This window comes from Ambystoma mexicanum, chromosome 11, assembly GCF_040938575.1.
Source record: "Ambystoma mexicanum isolate Mex_15411 chromosome 11, UKY_AmexF1_1, whole genome shotgun sequence".
NCBI classification, from domain to species: domain Eukaryota; kingdom Metazoa; phylum Chordata; class Amphibia; order Caudata; family Ambystomatidae; genus Ambystoma; species Ambystoma mexicanum.
This window is the reverse complement of record NC_090934.1, coordinates 594538416-594559687: the sequence shown is the minus strand read 5'-3', so window position 1 is coordinate 594559687 and position 21272 is coordinate 594538416. Positions and strand designations below refer to the sequence as shown.

General features: G+C 50.3%; 1 protein-coding gene across 1 annotated transcript in view; it reads left to right on the top strand.

Moving 5' to 3' along the window:
- Positions 1 to 21272, top strand: part of NADSYN1 (NAD synthetase 1) — a 1375099-nt gene that overhangs the window by 368113 nt on the left and 985714 nt on the right. The gene's annotated exons all lie outside the window — the stretch shown is intronic.

Sequence of the window (21272 nt, the reverse complement as noted above, 5' to 3'; positions counted from 1 at the left end):
GTTTCTCGCTCTGTCATGTATGCAGGAGTTCTTTTCCCTTGCTGGTTCTTGAACACTGCAGGTTTGCATAATTCCCTCTTACTTGTAATGTTTAGTAATTGCTCTAGTTCCCAAGTAGTAAGTGAACACTGTGGATCTCATTATTCCAGCTGGTTAATGCCTCTGGTTGTTGGTTAAAAGGGACCCTAAATAGGTATTCCTGGGTGATGTAGTCGTCATAGTCTTGATTCATTAATGTGTTTCTCAGTGGGATATTAGTGCATTTCTGGGGAGAAGTGGGCCAGCGGGATCCCTCCCTAAACACGCTCTGGGAGGCACGTTGAGTAGCAGGTGGACCAGTCCAGTGCCTGGGGCTCGATTTCCCCACATAACAGAATTGGCAGCTCCACCATACTCTGTTACTGTTACCACCACATAACTGCTGTGGAACTTTAGGTGGGGTTATTCCCCGCTGTTTAATCTCTTAGGACTTTTTGTGGTTTGGAGGAATTACCACTAGTGGTCAGTCTTCCTTTGTGTGTGCTTAAAGTGCAGGAAATCCTTCCAGCCAAGAGTTGTGAAGGCATTACCTCAACTTTTCTTAGAAAGGCATTATATAGCGGTGCAGTAAAAGTTGGAGCAATTCCTGTTACCAACCCTTTTGCCTTATTTAAGGTATATGCTATTGGGTTGCCCCTACGGCACCCAGTACCAGGGTGCCTCTCAAACATCTCACTTTTGTCCTAGGGTATTTCTATTACCATACATTAGTTTTATGGAGTAGGTTTGTGGCAACTATTCTTTTGTTTTGGCTACACAACGGTGCAAGCTATTTTCTAGAGGCGCAGCTGTGTGCATCTGCAGGAGATCCTGCCCCCCCCACCTCCCACGTATTGGAGACATGAGGTCATGCCGTACCTAACACCAACCATAATACCAGTACCGCAGAGAGTGTTTGAAATAAGATACCCATTGAGACAACCCTACCTAATGTACTCTCAACGTGATGATAACCTGCAGGAGGAAAACCCCGAAGGAGTATGAAAAGGACCTAAGGAATTAATTGATGATGTCATAAAGAAGTGTGCACAATGTCTCAAGATAAGTTATAAGTCCTAAAGGACAAATGATGACGCAAGAGGTCAAATGAACTACTGACGTAGACAAAAAGAAACCTATGCAATAACCAAGATGTTGAAGACAACAGAAGCTAAATGCATGTACAGACGCTGAAACTCAAGATAGATTAAGTCATCATAGAAGCTTGCTATAAGTAGTGAATAGAATGCAGGTGAAGCCGCCATTTTACAGAAACTGGACATTGGTATCATGAATTTAGTAAGCCAGAATCCAGGAAGCGGGAATGGAAAACTCTGTCGCAGCAAGAATAATAGGCTCATGGAGCTGCATGGCGAGGCTGTCTGGCCAGGTGTCAAGACTGAAGCAACGAAGGTCAGCTATCTGTTCTGGAAAGGAGCGAGCGTGCAGTTGATGAATCTTCCCTTGTTAGGTGCAAGAAAGAACACCAATGATGCCAAGTTTGAATTCATTTAGAGCATTTAAAACCTACAAAATGGACCAAACCATGGTGTCCTGTCACGTGAGCCAAGGATGGAAATAGAGCTCGGACCTGAAGTCCCAGACACTGTAGCGAGTGCTCGCCCTACCGTGCATGCCCAAAGATGAGAAGTCACAACAAGGCCAAGTACAAAGACCGTTTTATGTCAGACGGCATGGGTGCGATGCGAGATGCTGTGTTAATTGGGTGGTGGGGTCAGTTCATGCCCTATCTCTTCACACCTGGGTCTGGGCTTACGTGCTGCTAAATGAACCGAATGTTCCAGACATGGCACAAGCGTGCCAACCAATTGCCTTAGTCCTTACAATGAAGGAGACCAATGAGAAACTGTGTATCTAATGTTTCGGAAATTACATGTTTTTATAGTAGGCATAAATTGTCCAACTGATAGCAAGCAGCCAATAACAATCCTAGCTCCTATAGAAAAGTATATTTGGATGTCTGCCTTAACCAATACCGACCATTGATAGGTTGTTTACTATTGCAACGTAGTATGGTGTCACTCTGATGCATATTTCATATAAAAAAACATATTTTGTGTAGAAATCATTGAGTCTGAGCGTACATCTATTCATGTTCGTTCTAACCTCCCAGTTTAAGATATTGTTAATAAAACAGTACTTTGCCATCTTCTGGAGTTGGTTCCGTTATTTGGATTCAGAATTATTCTGGTGTAATCCCATCCATTCGATATGCACGTTCCTAAGGGCCATATGCTCAATTTAACATCATAAGTCCAGCGATGTGCATTTCGGTATCCATTGGGGTACCAATGAGATTTTTTAAATCCCGCTCTCTGCCATTTTGTGTATTAGGTCTCCCTTTGTTCAAGGCAACCACAAGGAAGGGTCAAAATGGCCTTCCAACCACGTTGGCTCTTTGTGAGCCCACATAGCAGCCTCCATATTGGTTCTAGCTGGTCTAGACCAGTATAGGTCCTTCTCACTTCCTGTGGGAATAGTCTAAGCTGAATGGCAGTCTTTTTCAATTTAAACTTTGTTTATTAAGGACTTGGTGAGCAATCAGCGGAAAATACACAACAGCAGTGTCATACATCATGAGGTACAATTAGCATATTATCATAAGGCACAATATATTGGCAAGCAGACATGAAATGCTCCACTGGAAAGTTCAGGGCTCTGCTTTCTTTGCTAAATAAACTTGAAAGTCAAGTAGTCAGCATGGGGGTTACTTCCAAATCCAACACATCAGGACAGCGCTCTTAACTAACAGAAGCCCCAAGTTAAGGAATCTTCTCTGTACTATGGACATCTTTCCTGTGCAACCCAACAAGCACTCTCGCGCTGTGAGGTGGAGCTGCAGGTTTAGTAGGTCTTCAAGATCCCTGCATACCTCGGACCAATACCCACCGCGGGGCGCCGAAAGGTCAGGCTCTTCGGCTGCCAAGCAGGGCGCGACTTCCCCGGCACGATCAAACACGAGCCAGCGCTCTGGTTCGGGGAAGAGGAAGTCCGAGAACCCGGGTAAGCTTCTGGAGAGGCCCCGGTCGATCTCGAAGGGAGCCGAGGGGGAGCGAGGCGATGACCCTCCCCCCAAACTGAAGGCCCAGGACGCACCTAAGGTGGTGAAGGCCTTGATCCATCCGGCAAAGGCCTCTATCGAGGTTGTCGCAGCGGCCCTGGCGAAGCCGGCAGAGACTACGCCAGTGGAGGAGGCCTCGGGGCCTAGAGTTTCCCTGCCACCGCGGAGGGAATCCTCTTTCCAGCCCATCGTTAAGACCGCCGTGAAGACCCCGGTGGACAAAGAGGGGGGGGCGGTGGCCATTATGGACTCAGATTCAGCCTCCGAGGAGGATCTGGTGGAAACCGTGAAAGGCCTCAACGAGAGGTTCGAAGGCCTCAACGAGAGGTTTGAGAAGGTTCGATCCCAGGGGAAGGTTCCTGCTGATGTGATCGAAGATAGCGACGATGGCAACGACGAGGGCCCAGTGGAGCAGCCATCCCGCCCGTCGCAGTCATTGCCCGAGCCCCAGAATAGCTCGGCGGCCATTTTGTTGGCGATCCAATCCTTATTTACTGAGATAAGGACGAGGTTACCACGGACCCCGACGGAGGATCCAGAACCAGGACCGTCGGGAAGCCCTACGAACAAGCGGAGGAGAGTCCAACCCGCACTGCCCTTCGTGCCCACGAGGCCTGTGGACCCCTCATTCCCCTCGCCGGACCATCAGGATGATACGGCGATGGATACAGCGACGGGGACGGACGACGACGGCGGCGATGATACAACGGACATTCCTTCATCACCCCCCCCTCGGGAATCTCCACCCGATGAAATTGGCTCTTTCCATTCCATGATAGCCAGGGCATCCGAGCTCTTCCAGCTCTGCCCTGAGGAACAGAAAAGGAAGGCTTTCTTTACCAACGACGGGAGGCCAAGAGAAAGACGGTCCTCGCGGTACCATTGCTAGACGACATCTGGGACGAGGGGCTGGCTATCCTGAAGAACCCTTCCACGACACCCGCCAAAAGGGACAGGTATGAGAAGAAGTACTGGGTCCCCGATGCCGCCCTCTTGTGCCTCAGGGTCCAGCCTACGCCGGACTCGGTCGTCTCGGCAGGGGCCAAGAAGAAAGCGTCGGGTGCGGCGGCTTCAACTTCCACTTCCCCGCCGGACAGCGAGGGCAAGAAGTTGGACTCCATGGGACGACGAGTCATCTCGTCGGCGGCGACGACGATTAAGGCGGCCAATGCCTTAGCGATTGTGGCCCGTTACGACCGGGAACTTTGGTTCAAGATAGCTAGACTTCCTACCGGACGACAAGAGGGCAGAGGCTGCAGGAAGGTGAGGTGGCGTCGGATCACGCTATAATGTTGGCAACGGACATTGCCGATACTGGATTTCGCCAGCTGGGCAACAGTGTTTGCCTTCGACGACGAGGATGGCTCAAGGCGACATATTTTCGCCAGGACGTCCAGACCAGAGTATTTGGACATGCCGTTCGACGGCAACAAACCGGTTTGGGAAGACGGTGGATGAGTCCCTCCAGGCCATCAAGACTGACACAGAGACAGCCCGAGCCCTAGGAGTCCTTCAGCAACGGCAGCCATTTCGGAGCTCCAGAGGCAGACAGGGAGCCTCCAAGCGATCCATCGGTGGCTCTTCTACGGAACGCCAGGCGACCTGCTCCTCGTCCCAAGAGGCCTACAGAGGCCGCGGCAAGGAAGGAGGGTCTCGCTCCGTCGTCAAGGAGGCCAAGGCGGCAAGGCCTCTTCCAAGCAAGACTGAACCGGCCGTAGCGTCGGGCCCCCACCGAAGCACCCCGGTGGGAGGCTGGCTGACGAAGTTCATCAGCGTGTGGGAGTCCATCTCCACCGACCGTTGGGTGCTGGACACCCTGGCCCGCGGACACTCGCTAGAATTTCAAAGGAAGTGTCCTCGCATTCCTCCCGTGGCCAGGAAGGAGAATCACATCCCTCAACTGCTGTTGGAGGTAAGGGCGATGCTCAAGAAAGGTGCCATCGAGCTCGTCCCCAAGAGGCTCCGGGGCATACTCAAGGTACTTCCTCGTCAGAAAGAAGACAGGCGGTTGGCGCCCCATCCTGGACCTGCGTCGGTTAAACAAGTACATCAAGGCACAGAAATTCAGGATGGTCACCCTCCAGCACGTGCTGGGACAGCAGGAGGAGGGCGACTTCCTATCGTCGTCGGACCTGGAGGATGCTTACTTCCACATCCCCATTCTAAAAGGACACAAAGTTCCTAAGATTCTTAGTCCAGGGGCGTCACTACCAATTCAGAGCCCTGCCGTTCGGATTGAAGTCGGCACCCAGGGTGTTCACCAAGTGCCTCGCACCAGTGGCGGCGCGGCTGCGCCTGCATGGGATCCACGTCTACCCCTACCTGGACGACTGGCTGATCCGTGCAAGGTCAAGAGAACTCGCCGTCGAACACACGGCGAGGACCGTCCGCCTGCTCACGGAAATGGGATTCGCCATCAACTACCCCAAATCCCACCTGGTTCCTTCGCAGGTGGCACTGTTTTTGGGAGCGGAGCTCGATACTGTGGAGCGATTGGCATCTCTGTCGGAAGAAAGGACAAAGGCCATTTTGGGCATGGTGCAGCGCCTGTTAGCCACGGACGTGGCCAGGGTAAGGTCCATCAAGTCCCTCCTCGGGATGATGTCCTCATGCATCTACCTTGTGCCCCTTTGCAGACTTCGGATGCGTCCGCTACAAGAGTTCCTCGACGCCCGCTGGATTCATGCGGCGGGCAGCTTCGAAGACAGGATCCCGCTCGACGAGGAGTTCCGTCGGGCGATTCTATGGTGGGGTACCCGTGCGCACCTCACGGCAGGCACAGACTTTCAGACCCCGGCCTATCAGGAGATGGCGACAACGGACACCTCCCTGGAGGGATGGGGGGCCCACACCGGAGATCTCCACGCAAGAGGCCTCTGGCTCCCAGAGGAGAGGTCTCTCCACATCAACATCCTAGAGCTACGAGCCGTGTTCTGGGCGCTCAAATCGTTCCTTCCGCCCCTCAAGGACAAAGTGGTGAGGATCTTCACCGACAACACCACCACGATGTTCTACATCCGGAAGCAGGGAGGCACCAGATCCCCAGCCCTATCCAAGGAGGCCCAGGATCTGTGGCACTGGGCCGTCGCCCAGGGGATGTTTCTGGTTCCCTTCCACCTGGCAGGAATAAAAAACACCATTGTCGACTCACTCAGCAGGGAGCTGCGCTCATGCCACGAGTGGGAACTATGCCAGGACCAGGTGGATCGGCTCTTTCAACGATGGGGCAAACCCCAGATCGAACTGTTCGCGACGGCGACGAACTCCAAGTGCCAGAGTTTCGCCAGCAGGTTCACACAGCCGAGGAGCATGGGCGATGCTTTCTCGTTCCCTTGGGACGGCCTGTTCCTGTACGCGTTCCCTCCGTTGTTGCCGTTGCTGCTCAGTCTCATCAACCAGCTCAAGAGGTCCAGGTGCAGGATGATCCTCGTTGCACCGGCGTGGCCGAGGCAGATCTGGTTCCCGGACCTTCTGGACTTGTCAACGTCCCCACCTATCAAGCTGGCAACGGACACGGATCTTCTCTCCAGAGAAGGATGTGCCATTCTTCATCACGACACGGAGTTGCTGAACTTGCAGGCTTGGCTCCTGCAGCACTAGAGTTTGGAGGATACAATATCCCGGCTGACTGCAGAGAGGTTCTTGCAAAAGCCAGGGCGTCCTCAACTTTCAAGTGCTATGGACATAAATGGAAGAGGTTCTCTGTCTGGTGGCGTGCACCGAAGATTAACCCTCTGCGGATTACGGCCCCTGAAGTATTGCCGTACCTACTGTCGCTGGCCAAAGCTGGACTGGCTCACGCCTCTATCAAGATACTTCTGGCTGCCATCTCCCGATACACCAGAACTAGAGGACGGGCGTCCTTGTGGTCTCATCACCAGGTGAAGGAATTTATGAAGGGACTATTCCAATCGTTCCCAACGGTGAAGGCCCCTGCCCAGGCGTGGGAGCTCAACTTGATGCTGACCAGGCTCATGGGGGCCCCATTCGAGCCTATGCATTCGGCACCGTTGAAGTTCCTGTCGTGGAAGACAGCATTTCTCGTGGCCATCACCTCCGCACGACGAGTGGGAGTGATCCAGGCCCTATCTTTCAAGCCTCCATACTTGACTTTTCACGACACGAGGGTGGTGCTGAGGACGCACCCCTCCTTTATGCCCAAGGTGCCGTCGGACTTCCACCACAACAAGCCCTTGGTGTTGCCAGTTTTCTTCCTGTCGCCTTCGTCGAAGGCCGAGAGGACTCTGCACTCGCTGGACGTAACTAGAGCGCTGAAGTTCTGCGTGGACCGCACAAAGAGTTTTCGGAAGACATCACAGCTGTTTGTGAACTTTGGACCTGTGAATCAAGGGAAGGCTCTCTCGAAGGCTTCCATTTCCAGATGGCTCTCCGGCTGCATAATGCACTGTCACCGGTTGGCAAACCGACCACTGCCCGGCCGTCCGAGAGCCCATTGGACCAGAGCGATCGCTGCTACCACAGCGTTCCTGTCTGGTGTGCCCCTGCTGGACATGTGCAGGGCTGCTACGTGGAGGTCGACACACACCTTCACACGATTATACTGCGGCGATCGGGACTCCAGGGAGGAGTCCAGGGTCGGCCAAGCAGTGCTGCACAACCTGTCCGCTTAAGGTGAGCCTGGTGAGGTGGTAAGAGATGCTTAATGTTGAGTTGTATTGCTTAATGTTGAGCCTGTTGCCACCTCCTGTGGTTGTGCATGTGTATACTGCTATGTATTCTTGTATTCATGAGCATGTGATTCCATGCCAGACCCTATGCTGGAGAAGGAATAAGTTACTTACCTGTAACTGTTGTTCTCCAGCATGTGTCTGGCCTGGATTCACATGCGAACCTTCCCTCCTTCCCCTCTGCGGCTCTTCACTTGGTCATACTGCCACTTTACGTGCTACCAAATCTTAGGATGGCTGCCAGGAGAGGGGCTTAGGGAGAGGGCAGTCATTGGCTGGGGGCAGTATGACCAAGAGATCAGTGATTGGTTACTACTAAGAAAGACAGATCAGAAACGAAACTGATACTGATTTTTTTCTTTACCGAGGATTCCCAGCCTGACGACGGGGAATATTCATGAGCATGTGAATCCATGCCAGACCCATGCTGGAGAACAACAGTTACAGGTAAATAACTTGTTCCTTGTTGCTGCTTCATGCAGAGACTGTTGGAGCACTTCCTCAAGGAATTGTAGCCTATGGGGATCCTGAACGTTCTGGAATTCCTTATAGAGTTCAGAGCACAAGCCATCAAACACCTGTGCTTTACCGTTGGGAAGTTCTATAATAGCTAATTTAATCTCCTTGGCCGTTATCAGGATTTCTAATGCCTTGCTGGCCTCTCTGGATAGTAGTGTCGTTGGTACCCCTCCTAGATTGTGCGCTAACTCCAAGTGAGTAGTGGTTCCCTTCAACTGATCTAAGGCTGAGGAAAACTGGTAAAATACATCATTGGTGTCCTCATCCGTGGCTGCAGACCCATCTTGCCTTCTAATGTATGGGATGTGTGTATGACCTCTGCCTCTGACCTAATCACATGAGCCAACATGCAGCCGTGCCTATCTACCTCCCCATACCTTCCCCATGCTATTGGCCAATCCAGGTGTAGTAGTTCCCTTCCCACAGCGTGGGACATCAATCTTGAAGTCTTGCCTTAGCTCAGTGGTGGGGGACCAAGCATATTGCTGCTGTAAAGTCGAGAGTTTAGATTCTCAAGCATCTAACTGGCCCCTAATGCTCTTACGAACCCCGAATTCAGTAGACTTCGTCATTCCATGGAGTATGCTTTGAAGGCCTGCCACAGTGTTGCCGCCCAAAGTTAGTATCAAAATACGAAGATAGGTGTTCATGTAGGTTGAAGGAAAACACTGCCGGTTTACAACACTTGCATTCCACCTGTGTTGGACAACTGTAAAGACAACAAAATGGGAGAGTGGTCTGACGAGGATTGTGGGAGTGTAGTACACCTTGCAACCCCATTGAGTAATGCTTTAATTGGATTCCCCAGCCCCTGAACATTCCAACTGAGGAGAGTGACAGTGTGTCTGAACTCGCCCGTCTGTGCCATAATGCATATTTGTATCTTTATGGGAAGAGCCTGTGGTGACATCGCAAACCTTCCAAAAGCAGCCCCCACCAAGTGCAGTTTAACCATGCCCACCCCCAAAACCGCCCTAACCTCAGCAGTGCATTGCCCACCCCCAAACTCGACGAAAATGCAACATATGCGCTTGCACCGGGTACAACCATTTCCACGCTGATTGGGCTTAAGATGATCCATCCCAAGAGCATGGGTACAAGGATCAAAGCTGCACACACTAGCCCGCATTAGCCTATATTATCATTAACTCGTAGGTAGCTCAGTAACAGACATTGGGGGTCATTCCGAGGTTGGAGGTAAGGGATTACCGGCGCCTGTAAGGGCACCGATGGCAGTAATCCCTTACCTCCGTATTCCGAGTTCCCTTTGCGGGTCCCTCTTTACCTCCTGCTTTTAGCAGGAGTAAATTACGGGACCCGCAAAGTGACCTTGGAGTAAATTACGGCGCCGTAATTTACGGTGCCGTAATTACCTCCTTCCCCATTCCCATTGAGCCCTATGGGGGCAGAAATGGGGTTGGGGGTGGGCTATGGTGAATGGGGAATTACCAGTCCATCCAACCTTGGAATGGACCGTTAATTACTCCATTCACCATGCCGGTATTTCATGGAGTAAATAGCTCCATGGTTGCCAACCATGGAGCGATTTACTCCATGGTGTAGTCCTAACTCGGAATGAGGGCCATTATATCATAAAACCATTCAAATACTCAGGGTGCCGCTGGCCTGGGAAGCAGGCAGAGGAATATGCAACTCAATGAAGGACATGGCCTTTCGGGCATCGTGAAAAAGTGGGCTCTGTTATTGAATTGAATCTTCAGCCGTGCCGGGAATAGCATCGCCTAGGGCACGTTTCTCTCTTACCAATTTCTTCATGCCCATAAAGGTGCATTGTTCCTGCTGCACAGCAATCGTCAAATCGGGATAAAAATGTGAACAGTTATAGAACCAAGCCTGAGCTCTCTTTTGTCCCTGGTTGTATGCAGTATAAGGTCCCTCTCTGTAGTTCAAAATATGTGCAATAATCGGCCTGTGGTAGTCTCCAGGTATAGGCTTCATAGCCAGCGCTCTGTGAGCTTGTTCAACTGTGCAATGAGGTGGCCAGCAAGTGTTGTCCAAAAGCTCACGGAACAAGTCCTCCATTGCCGACAGCATATTCCTACGAAGTGCTTCTTTCGGTACCCCAATAATGGACTCCAGGTCTTGGCACTTTGCTTGCATCTGCTTTATACCCCTGGTCAAAGCGGAGACGGCTGTCTGTAGTCCTACAACAGTATCTTTGGTCACACTTATTCTTTCTCTGCCTTTGTGATGCACTGCATCTCCTTATCCGGATGGGTGCGAAGGGATGACACATTGGCAGCGATGCCTTTTTACTTTTACATTCACAGAAGCAAAACCCTGTTGCATTATTTCCAGCATACACTGTTGATCTGTGGCCGTGGAATAGGTAGAGCCTGAAAAGATCACTAGTGTCTGGTTATTATCTGCGCTGGCATCAGATGGTCGCGGGGTAGGTTTTGCAAATCTATCCATTCCACCCCCTTTCTTGCTGCTTGTGCCTTTGGTCATGCCGGATATTGTGAGTCTCAAGATAGGGCAGAGAAATAGGGCGAGCCCTGTGGGGCAACACGTGTATGTCTCCCCACACAGACACACGGAGCACCCACTGCACACGCCGCTGCCCATCTCACCCCCTCCCCCCTCAGTTGCAGTGAGACTGGTCGCCTATATCCCAGCCCAGGCAGCAAATGTTGTTTACTCACATAAGGCAGTAGATATGACCGCGAAGCAGACCCCAATAGTGCACGGATCCAGCAAATAACACAGCAAGCCCCAGCTAGCCACAAGCTACAGCTGCTATGACCGTGTGACCGGGCCTACTTAACAGAATACTTGTCAAGGTGCCTGTCAATGCTCAATGGTTCAGAAAAGGATGTTTGGGTCTGGAAGAGAATAAACCTTGGGTTGGTACTTGCTGGTTTAGGCCCCTTTTTTGTGGCATTCGGAAACCCTGGGCAGCAGTCCGGCCTGGATAATGGGCAGGACGTCACCGTTGTTGTATTTCAAATGGGCCCTGTAACATAAGCACGGTACCTGAGGAATGACACACAGACACGTCTTACTGCTATGAAATCCCAGTGGTGACTGCTCGCAAGGGCTCCCCTTTATTCTCTGCGCATGCGCAGCCCTCGTTCTAGCTCGTGCATGCGTGCAGGGATTATCATGGCTCTGTAACATTCCTCCTTTTCCATAAAGAACAGACAGAGTGGTAACATGAATAACATTTAGCGGCCCAACGGGGCTGCCACATTTAGTGCAAAACACAGTCAGCATGGGGACCCAACGTGGGTCAATACCGTCCTCCCTGGGACTCGGGGATCTGGGTCCATTATGAAGTTGCGGAACCTGGCTGGGCATTTGCAACCCTCCTAACTTGGATACCTCCGGCTGTCGCTCTGGAACGGATGTGGAGAGTCTGCAGGTATCTGGTTACCTCCATCCTCGCTGTCCCTGGGTGCATGGCTGGCATCCGGAGTCGCTGGTTCACTTTCTGTAGGACTCTCTCCTGCTGGATGGGCCTCCACTTTCTTGAAGTAGCATGCGTTCCTGGTAACCGTTCCTCTTCGATCGGCGGCCGTCACCATCGATTCATTTGCATGTGTTATGCCCATGGGGTTGGGCTCATTTGTTAGGGATAACTTTCTCTCTGGATGGCAGTTGCGCACTAGTACTGTATCCCCCACTGCAATGTTGGGCTGCTGGAGATGTCTCCTGGCGTTTTCGCGCTCGTTGTGCGCCTGTCATTCCGCAAGTGTCCTACGGTCATCGATGGTACCCGGGTCTCACCCTTCCATATCTGATATTAGTCCTCTGGGACACCGCTTGAAAAGGGCCTCTGCTGGGGCCACCCCAGTAGATTGATGGGGAGTGGCACGATAATCACGGTGGAATTGGAATAGGTTCTTTCGTAGTTCCCCCTCCTTGACTCTGGGAGATCCTGAATACTTTGTTTAGCGTGCGCATAAACCGCTCGGCTTCTACGTTGGCCCTTGGCCAGAGTGGTGTCACCTTGCGGTGCTTTATTCCACATTCCTCCATGTATTGTGCAAATTGCTGTCCTTGAAAAGGGGGTCCATTGTCTGAGCATAGTTCAAGGCAGAACCCATGGATGGCCAAGATTCGTACCAGTGCTTGAATGGTGTGATCACTGGCGGTGGTCTCAACCAGTTCTATTTTTGGGTATCGCGACCATTGGTCGATTACTGCCAGAAAGTAGGTGCCTCTCCCTGTAGAGCCAAAATCTGCATGTACTGTTCCCCATGGTCTGTCACTTCTTCCCATCGACTCTATGCAGGGTTCGCTCGCTGCCGGGCTAGCAGCTTAGCACCAGATGCACTGTTGTACATACTCGTCCACCCGATGTTCCAGGTCTGGGAACCACACCTTGGCTCTCAGACGAGCTTTAGTTTTGGCTGTGCCCTGTTGACAACTTCAACACCCTCTCCACCTGCATCTGCGGTATGACGATCTGCCGTCCTCCTAACAGTAACCCTTCCTCTGAAATGGACAGCTCGTTGCGGGAGTGCCACAGCGCCTGTAGGTCCTGTTGGGTGCCTTTCTCTCTGCGTGCTACGTTCGCCAGCACCATCTTCCAGTCTCAACTGGGCATTGCAGTCTTTATGAGCTGAAAACACTCATCCACCGTAGATGCGTCTACGAGGTCTGGCAAGGTTAATGCTATGGGCATGGCGGCCTCCACCATTTGACGGCTACTTCGGCACAATCTTTTTTGGCTGGCCCTTCCTGCGCATGGCCACCTCTGGGGTGCCAGGACAGGTAGTCTGCCGGGTTATTCGTGCCTGGCCTGTATTGAAGCTTCACTCCGTATTCCATCAGGGATAACATCCACCTTTCAATCCGTAGGGGAGGTTTGGATGATGCCCCTGCCATGATGGGGATCAAAGGCTTATGGTCCGTAATGACCGACATTGGCTTGCCCAATATGTATAAGTGAAAATGTTTGCACCCCCACAGAATGGCCAGCGCCTCTCTATCTGTGAATACCTCTATTCCGTATCAGTCAGGGCCTTGCTGGCGAACGCTATCGGCCGCATCTGTCCCTGCGTATCCGGCTGCAACAGCACTGCTCCCAGTCCTACTGGACTGGCATCAACGACCAGTTCAGATTCCTTCTTGGGATCGAAATATGCCATTGTTTCTTCCCTGCTTAGTGTTGCTTTGATGGTGTTAAACACCTTCTGCTCCCGGGCGGATGTTAGGGAGAATTCTCTGTTTAGGCTGAATTTCCCTACCTAGTGAGTCCCCCAGCAGCTTTGCTGGATTTCTGGGGTTTAATTTTTTTCTCCTGCCAAGAGTGAGACTCTTTTACCCTCACTCTTGGACATGTTGAAGTGTGTTTTCTTGGTTAAACCTTGTGTTGAATGGGCTATGGGGTCTTTTACTCCATAGGGCCTCATGTATTTTTGTGATGTGGGTCACACAGCACCCTCTGTGCCGTGACCCAGGGGTGTCCTAGGGACTCCCCAACATAGACTCCATACCCTGGGACTGACTACTGTCTCCCAGGGCATGTAAAGTCACCAAAGACTTTGCTAGTCTTGAATCCTGAACAGAACCAGTACAAACCATCATATTGTGGACGTACTGGCTGGGGCAATTCGATTGCCCCAGGGTCTGTTAGTCGAGGGGGCACGTCTCCGTCCCCCCTGATCGAGTTTTGGCTGGTGGCAGTGGAAACTACTTTTTATATTCGACCGCGAATATTTCCCTATGAGATTTCCCATTGTTTTAGGCTAACACATTTAATTATTTATTTACGGTAGCCTTAAACATACCGCCGGTTTATATATTTATTTTTATAACTCCGGTTGGGACTTTTTGCCAAAACTTGATTCTAAAATGGCGTTGGTGTTCGCCTCTGTAACTCTGACCCAAAGTGGAGCCCTTTGTTCCACTTTTGGCGGGCTTCTCCACAGAAGCCCTCCAAAGTGGTGCCACTCTGTCTGGGATACTTAGGAGGGGTGGAGGGGGATTTAGGCACCCTGGACTGAGTTACCTTGGTAACTCAAGTCGCACTCCGTCCTGATTGGCCCAAGTGGTGAGCCGCCCGGCTCACCACTTAGCATGTTTGAGTGACAGCTAGGCTGGGTGAATGGGGGCTTGCTGCATAAAAGCAGGGCTTTGGGGACTGGGACTTCAGAAGTCGCCACAGGACCAAGAATCCGACGAGGGAAGAGCTGAGCCGACCTGCTTCGACGACACCACCCGGTGGAGCCCTGCTGAACCGTCTCACCACTTTTTCCCGACGACCGAGGAGAACTCTTAACGGAGTGGCTCCTTCCCTTGACTGGTGGGGACAACCAGTTTTCGCCTTCTTTCCGTTCTTTGAGGTATCTCGTGGCCGCCTTGCCTGTGCCAAGCACCCCGGCATCCGGAATACCACACTTTACCCCCATACCGCGAAAGTCGGTACCAACCCTTTAACCGGAGGACTCCGCGGCTGGTTTCTTCCCGGGCAGTGCTACGACCTTTCTCTTCTGCTCTTCAGCGAGATATTCTTCTCCCCTGACCGACGTCGAGCCTTGCTGTCACTGCCTGGAACAACTGCCCCCGCTGGAGGATCCTTTCCGCTTAAGGTACTGTGTTCCGCCTGGCTTCCCTTGCCACCGACTGTACGGGGTAGATTTAGTCCCCGGCTTTCGAACCTGGGAGTGCCTGGGACACTTTGGCTAAACTTTCTGAGCCACTCTAAACTCTTTTTGACTCCTTGCAAGACTTTGAATCTCTAACTAACAGTGTGATCTTGGGCACATTTTCGCTCCGGCTACTCTAAGAGTGGGCCCTGCCTAGTGACTTTTGCTCACCTGTGACCTTGTGCTTCTTTGAGCCTATTGCAAGTGTTCTGGACCTTAGAGTGGTGTGTTTAACCCATTTCTGCTTTTTCTCTCCCTTTCTTGGAAACTACTAGAGTGTCATCTAACGTTAAGCACTCACCTCTGTTTTAATTAAGTGGTGTTAACCTAGAGTTGTCTAGATAGGAGAAAGGATTGAATCTACTTTCATTATAACTGTGTTTGAAGTGTTTATTATATTTTGCTAGAGTGTTTTTAACCTATGTGTAGTTTAAATAAATAACTATATACTTTTGAAACCAAGCTCTGGTCAGTGTTTGCTTGTGCTATTGTGTTTTGGTACATATTGTGTATACTTTGCATACTGCCTAACTCTTCTTGAGAGAAGTCTGACTGCTCAGCCACAGCTACCAGGTAAATCTGGGTGGTACAGACTGCTACCAAAGGGGTTTACTGCTCTACCTGTAGCCTTAAATCTTTTGCAGTGTTCCCCAAGGGAACTGCACAGGTTTCTGCCTAACACTGGTGTACAGCGGTGGGATTTGTATTGAGTATACATTTTATTGTGCTTTAGATACCTTAGTGCAACTAACCACAAAGCTTAGCACTGAAAAAGTAAAACCTCTAACATGTCAGTTATAGAAAGCTATAGTCAAGAGTCCCTTGCAGCCAAAACTGCTGATTGTTTAAGAGTGCTCTGTAAACATAAGGATCTCCTGACTAAGGGCAAGAAAATGGAGCTGATTGAAAGATTGTTAGCTAACCAAAGTCTGGGTGATGGTTCAGAGGAACCTACCACTCCAGCAACTGTAGATGACAGTGTTGAAATTAACATGGAGCAAAATGTTGATGATTCTGAGGAAGAGTCAGAAGAGGAGGGTGAGGCTGTTGTAACTGTCCCCCCTAGGCCTCTGCCTGCTCTACCTGCTGTGCCTACTGGACCTTTACCAGGTCCCACATTTAGTCCTCAGTACTTTGAACTGGAGAAAATGAAGCTAGAATTGGAGTATAAGAAACTTAATGCTCAAACTGACAAAGAACTAAGGCTAAGGGAAATGGAGCTCAAGTATGACTTAGAAATGAAGAAATTATCTGTTGAGAATGTTTCTCTCTCTGGCTCCTCTAGAAGTTCCAGTCCTAAAAGACCCCGGATGCCTAAAGAATTGGTTGGTATGTATGAGCCTAAGTTGGATGTGTTGGATTGGTTGTCTCTGTTTGAATATAATCATGGGCTCCAGAACATCACAGGAAATGACTTACTCACCTGGTTGTTCTCTAGGCTTCCCCCTGTTGCAACTGATGTGGTAATGGAGATGGGGGAGGAGGATAGGAAGGACTATGAATGTGTGAAACTAGCTTTGATAGCTAGGTTTGGGAAGACCCCTTCCCAGTATCTTAAGAGGTTTAGGAGCCTCAAAAAGCATGATGGTACCCCTTGGGCTACCTGGGTGAATGAATGTTTGAAAAACTTAGAGGGATGGATTAAGGGTTACAAGGTGAACACTTATGAAGGTATGAAGAATTTGTTTATGTTGGAGACTATTTATGATGCCTGCTCTCCTGAGCTCAGACAACACTTGGCTGATTCCAGGGAATTAGATTCCCGGAAACTAGCTAAGGCTGCTGACTTGTGGGTTGCCAACAGGGCCACTCACAAGGATTCTGGGGTAACTCAGAAGAAGGATGGGGAAAAACAGTCTAAGAAGGACTCCAAAGAGAATTCTAATACTACAAATTCCAAAGAGGGCCCCAAACAAAACTATAAGGGTAAGCCACAAGGGAAACCAAATCAGGCTAGTGTACCTTCTGGTCCCAGACCAGAAGGAGGTCAGAACAAGCCTCCATTCCAGCGAGCCTTTGGCTCATGCTTTGTTTGTAAGGCTACTGACCATGTGAAAGGAGATCCCAGATGTAAGGGTAAACCTTCAGGGGTCCAGCTTGCCTCCTTAGCCTTCGCTCCAGAAGAGGAAGTACATATGGCAAGTGGAAACTTTCTATTACTAGCTGATGAACCCACTGGAGTCTCAGCTAGTGTTTCTTTAGTCTCTCTGGGGTTGTGGGAGCAACAGAATTTAGATGTCTATAACTCTATCCCAGATAATACTAAAGAGTATTATAAGGACAGTGTCCAGGTGAATGGTCAGGAGACTCCTGCCATTAGGGACACTGGAGCCAGCATAACTGTGGTGGATGAATCATTTTTCAAGGCAGAGGATGTTGCTAAGGCACCCAAATGCCTCACCAAGTTAGCTGGTGGGCCTGTGCAGATGTGTCCCCAGTTACCAGTTCTCATCCAATGTAATGATATGGCTGTAAAAATACCTGTCAGTGTACAATGTGAAGTGCCAGGTAGGGTTCTGTTGGGTAATGACCTCAAAGCTCTTGGAGTTGTATCTCATACCCCCAGACCTCCTAGCAAAAGGTTTCAGGAACTCACAAAACCTGCAAGGGAGAAAACCCTGAGAGGGTTATCTCAGGAGATGATGACAGAAATCACTCCTCTACCACTGGAGCAACTTACTGCAGTAACTACCAGATCAGGAGCAAAGGGGCAACCCAAGACTCCTAGGAAAAAGCCAGCAGCAAGCACTCCAGTGCTTCCAACAAGGACTTCCCCTAGGTTGTCCAAAGTTACACCTGTAACTCCCCCTCCAGCTGAGGCTGAGAGGGAGGTACAACCCTGTGTGGTTGAGCTAGACTCTGAGGAAGAGCTAGAAGGAGGCCCCAACCTTATTGGAGATTTGGACCCTGAGGACCATCCTGAGCTGCAGTCTTTACTGGCAGAAGGTGGGCCTAGCAGGGCAGCTTTTCGTAAGGGGCAAAGAGAATGTCCAACTCTGGAAGGTCTCCGCCACCAGGCAGCTTCTCAAGCTGATGGGCAAGAGCCTGGGAAGTATAGGTTGCACTGGGAAGATGGCCTCTTCTACAGTGAACCCACTGAGTCTGAACCTGGAGACTACAAACGCCTTGTAGTCCCACAAGAAAACAGACAACAGTTCTTACAACTAGCCCATGAGATACCTTTGGCTGGCCACTTGAGTTTCAAGAAGACCAAGGAAAGGCTCTCACTCTACTTTTATTGGCCAAAGATGGGGGCTGAAGTAGATAGATATTGTAAGAGCTGCCATACCTGCCAGACTTCTGGTAAGGTTGGTTCCAAGAATGTGGCACCTTTAGTGCCTCTCCCAGTTGTGGGAGTCCCATTTGAGAGGGTAGGGATTGACATTGTTGGTCCCCTTGATCCTCCAACCTCCTCAGGCAACAGGTTTATCCTTGTTGTAGTAGACCATGCTACTAGATACCCTGAGGCCATTCCTATGAGGACTGTTACAGCTCCGGCTGTGGCTAAGGCCCTCCTTGGTATTTTTACCAGGGTTGGGTTTCCTAAGGAGGTAATCTCTGACAGGGGGTCAAACTTTATGTCCCACTACATGAAGGCCATGTGGAAAACCTGTGGAGTTACCTACAAGTTCTCAACCGCCTACCACCCTCAGACAAACGGGTTGGTTGAAAGGTTTAACCGAACCATGAAGAGCATGATAGGTGCTTTGGAAGAACCCCTTAAGAAAAAGTGGGACCTTCTACTGCCATGCCTTCTCTTTGCTTATAGAGAAGTCCCTCAGGAGGGAGTAGGTTATTCTCCCTTTGAGCTTCTCTATGGCCATCCAGTCAGAGGTCCATTGGCCCTGATTAAGGAGGGGTTGGAAGGTGCTCCTCCCCTCAAGCCAGTCAGAGTGACTGACTATGTGATAGGTCTCCGGAGGAGAATGTCACACATGATGGCAGAAGCAAGTGACAACTTGAAAGCAGGTCAAGCCCTGGTCAAACATTGGCACGACCAGAAGGCTAACATGGTTGAGTTTACTCAAGACCAGCTAGTTCTAGTTATGCTCCCAACAAGGCAGAGGGCCTTGCAAGACAAATGGATGGGACCCTTCAAGGTTGTGGGAAAACTTGGAGAGGTCAACTATCTGGTGGATCTGGGCAGACCCAGGGAAGCTCCTAGAGTCTTCCACACCAACCGACTAAAAGCATACATCTCCAGACCTGATGTAGGAGCCTTGCTCCTAGCTTCAGCTGCAGAGGAGGAAGAGAGTGAATCTCTCCCTGATCTCCTCAGAGGTGTACCTTTAGATGAAAAAGTTGAAGGAGTCAATCTCTCTTCAGACCTGACACCTGAGCAACAAGAGGAGTGCAAATCTATGTTAAATCAGTTTGCCTCCCTGTTCTCACTGTCACCAGGCTTGACCCCTTGGGGCCAGCATGAGATACTCACTGGTGACTGTCTGCCAGTCAAAAGCAGAGGATACAGAATGTCAGAACATATCAGAGCCCACATCAAAGGAGAGGTCAAGAAGATGCTTGATCTCGGGGTAATAGAGCCCTCTACTAGTCCATGGTCTAGCCCAGTTGTGTTAGTACCAAAGGCAGGATCCAAAGACTTGAGATTCTGTGTGGACTATAGAGCTCTAAATGCAGTCACCAAGACTGATGCCCACCCTTTGCCCAGGACAGATGAGTTGGTGGATAAACTTGGTGCAGCCAAGTACCTCAGCACATTTGACCTGACGTCAGGCTATTGGCAAATAGCCCTGACAGACCATGCCAAGGAGAAAACTGCATTTTCAACCCCAGTTGGCTTGTACCAGTTTAAGGTCATGCCTTTTGGACTGAAAAATGCACCTGCCACATTCCAAAGGATGGTGAACCAAGTTCTGGCTGGGATGGAAGATTTCTGCATGGCATACTTGGATGACATTGCAGTCTTCAGCCACTCCTGGGAAGAACATGTGAACCACCTAGGACATGTGTTGCAGGCTCTGGAACAGGCCCATTTGACAATCAAAGCCAGTAAGTGCCAGATTGGTCAAAGTAAAGTGGTCTACCTTGGACATGAGGTAGGAGGTGGAGAAATAAGGCCTTTGCCCAGCAAGATTGAAGCTGTGCAAAATTGGACAACACCAACTACTCAAACCCAAGTGAGAGCTTTTCTAGGCCTCACTGGGTATTACAGGAATTTCATTGAGAACTATGGGACCATAGCTTCTCCACTGAATGTAATCTCCTCTCCCAAATTCCCTAAAAAGGTAAAATGGAATGAGGAGTGCAATCAGGCCTTTGAAAAACTGAAGAGAGCTCTTTGCCAGGCTCCAGTATTGAGAGCTCCTGACTACCACCAACCTTTCATTGTACAAACTGATGCTTCCAATGTAGGTATAGGTGCAGTTCTAAGCCAACTGGATGAGAAGGGTAGGGAGCACCCCATTTGCTTCATCAGTAGGAAACTGAAGGATCCTGAGACAAGGTGGGCAACTATCGAAAGAGAATGCTTTGCTATTGTGTGGGCACTGAAGAAGTTTAGGCCATACTTGTATGGTTCTACTTTTGTTATTCAGACTGACCACCAACCCTTGAGATGGTTAATGCAAGTGAAAGGGGAAAATCCAAAACTATTGAGATGGTCAATCTGCCTGCAAGGGTTTGATTTCACCATTGAGCACAGGTCAGGGTGTCACCATCAAAATGCTGATGGACTCTCTAGGATGTATATCATCGACTAGAGGTATGAGGTTCATCCAGGAGTGGATTAAATCCTCCTGTCCCTTAGTCTGGGGGGGGCGAGTGTTAGGGAGAATTCTCTGTTTAGGCTGAATTTCCCTACCTAGTGAGTCCCCCAGCAGCTTTGCTGGATTTCTGGGGTTTAATTTTTTTCTCCTGCCAAGAGTGAGACTCTTTTACCCTCACTCTTGGACATGTTGAAGTGTGTTTTCTTGGTTAAACCTTGTGTTGAATGGGCTATGGGGTCTTTTACTCCATAGGGCCTCATGTATTTTTGTGATGTGGGTCACACAGCACCCTCTGTGCCGTGACCCAGGGGTGTCCTAGGGACTCCCCAACATAGACTCCATACCCTGGGACTGACTACTGTCTCCCAGGGCATGTAAAGTCACCAAAGACTTTGCTAGTCTTGAATCCTGAACAGAACCAGTACAAACCATCATATTGTGGACGTACTGGCTGGGGCAATTCGATTGCCCCAGGGTCTGTTAGTCGAGGGGGCACGTCTCCGTCCCCCCTGATCGAGTTTTGGCTGGTGGCAGTGGAAACTACTTTTTATATTCGACCGCGAATATTTCCCTATGAGATTTCCCATTGTTTTAGGCTAACACATTTAATTATTTATTTACG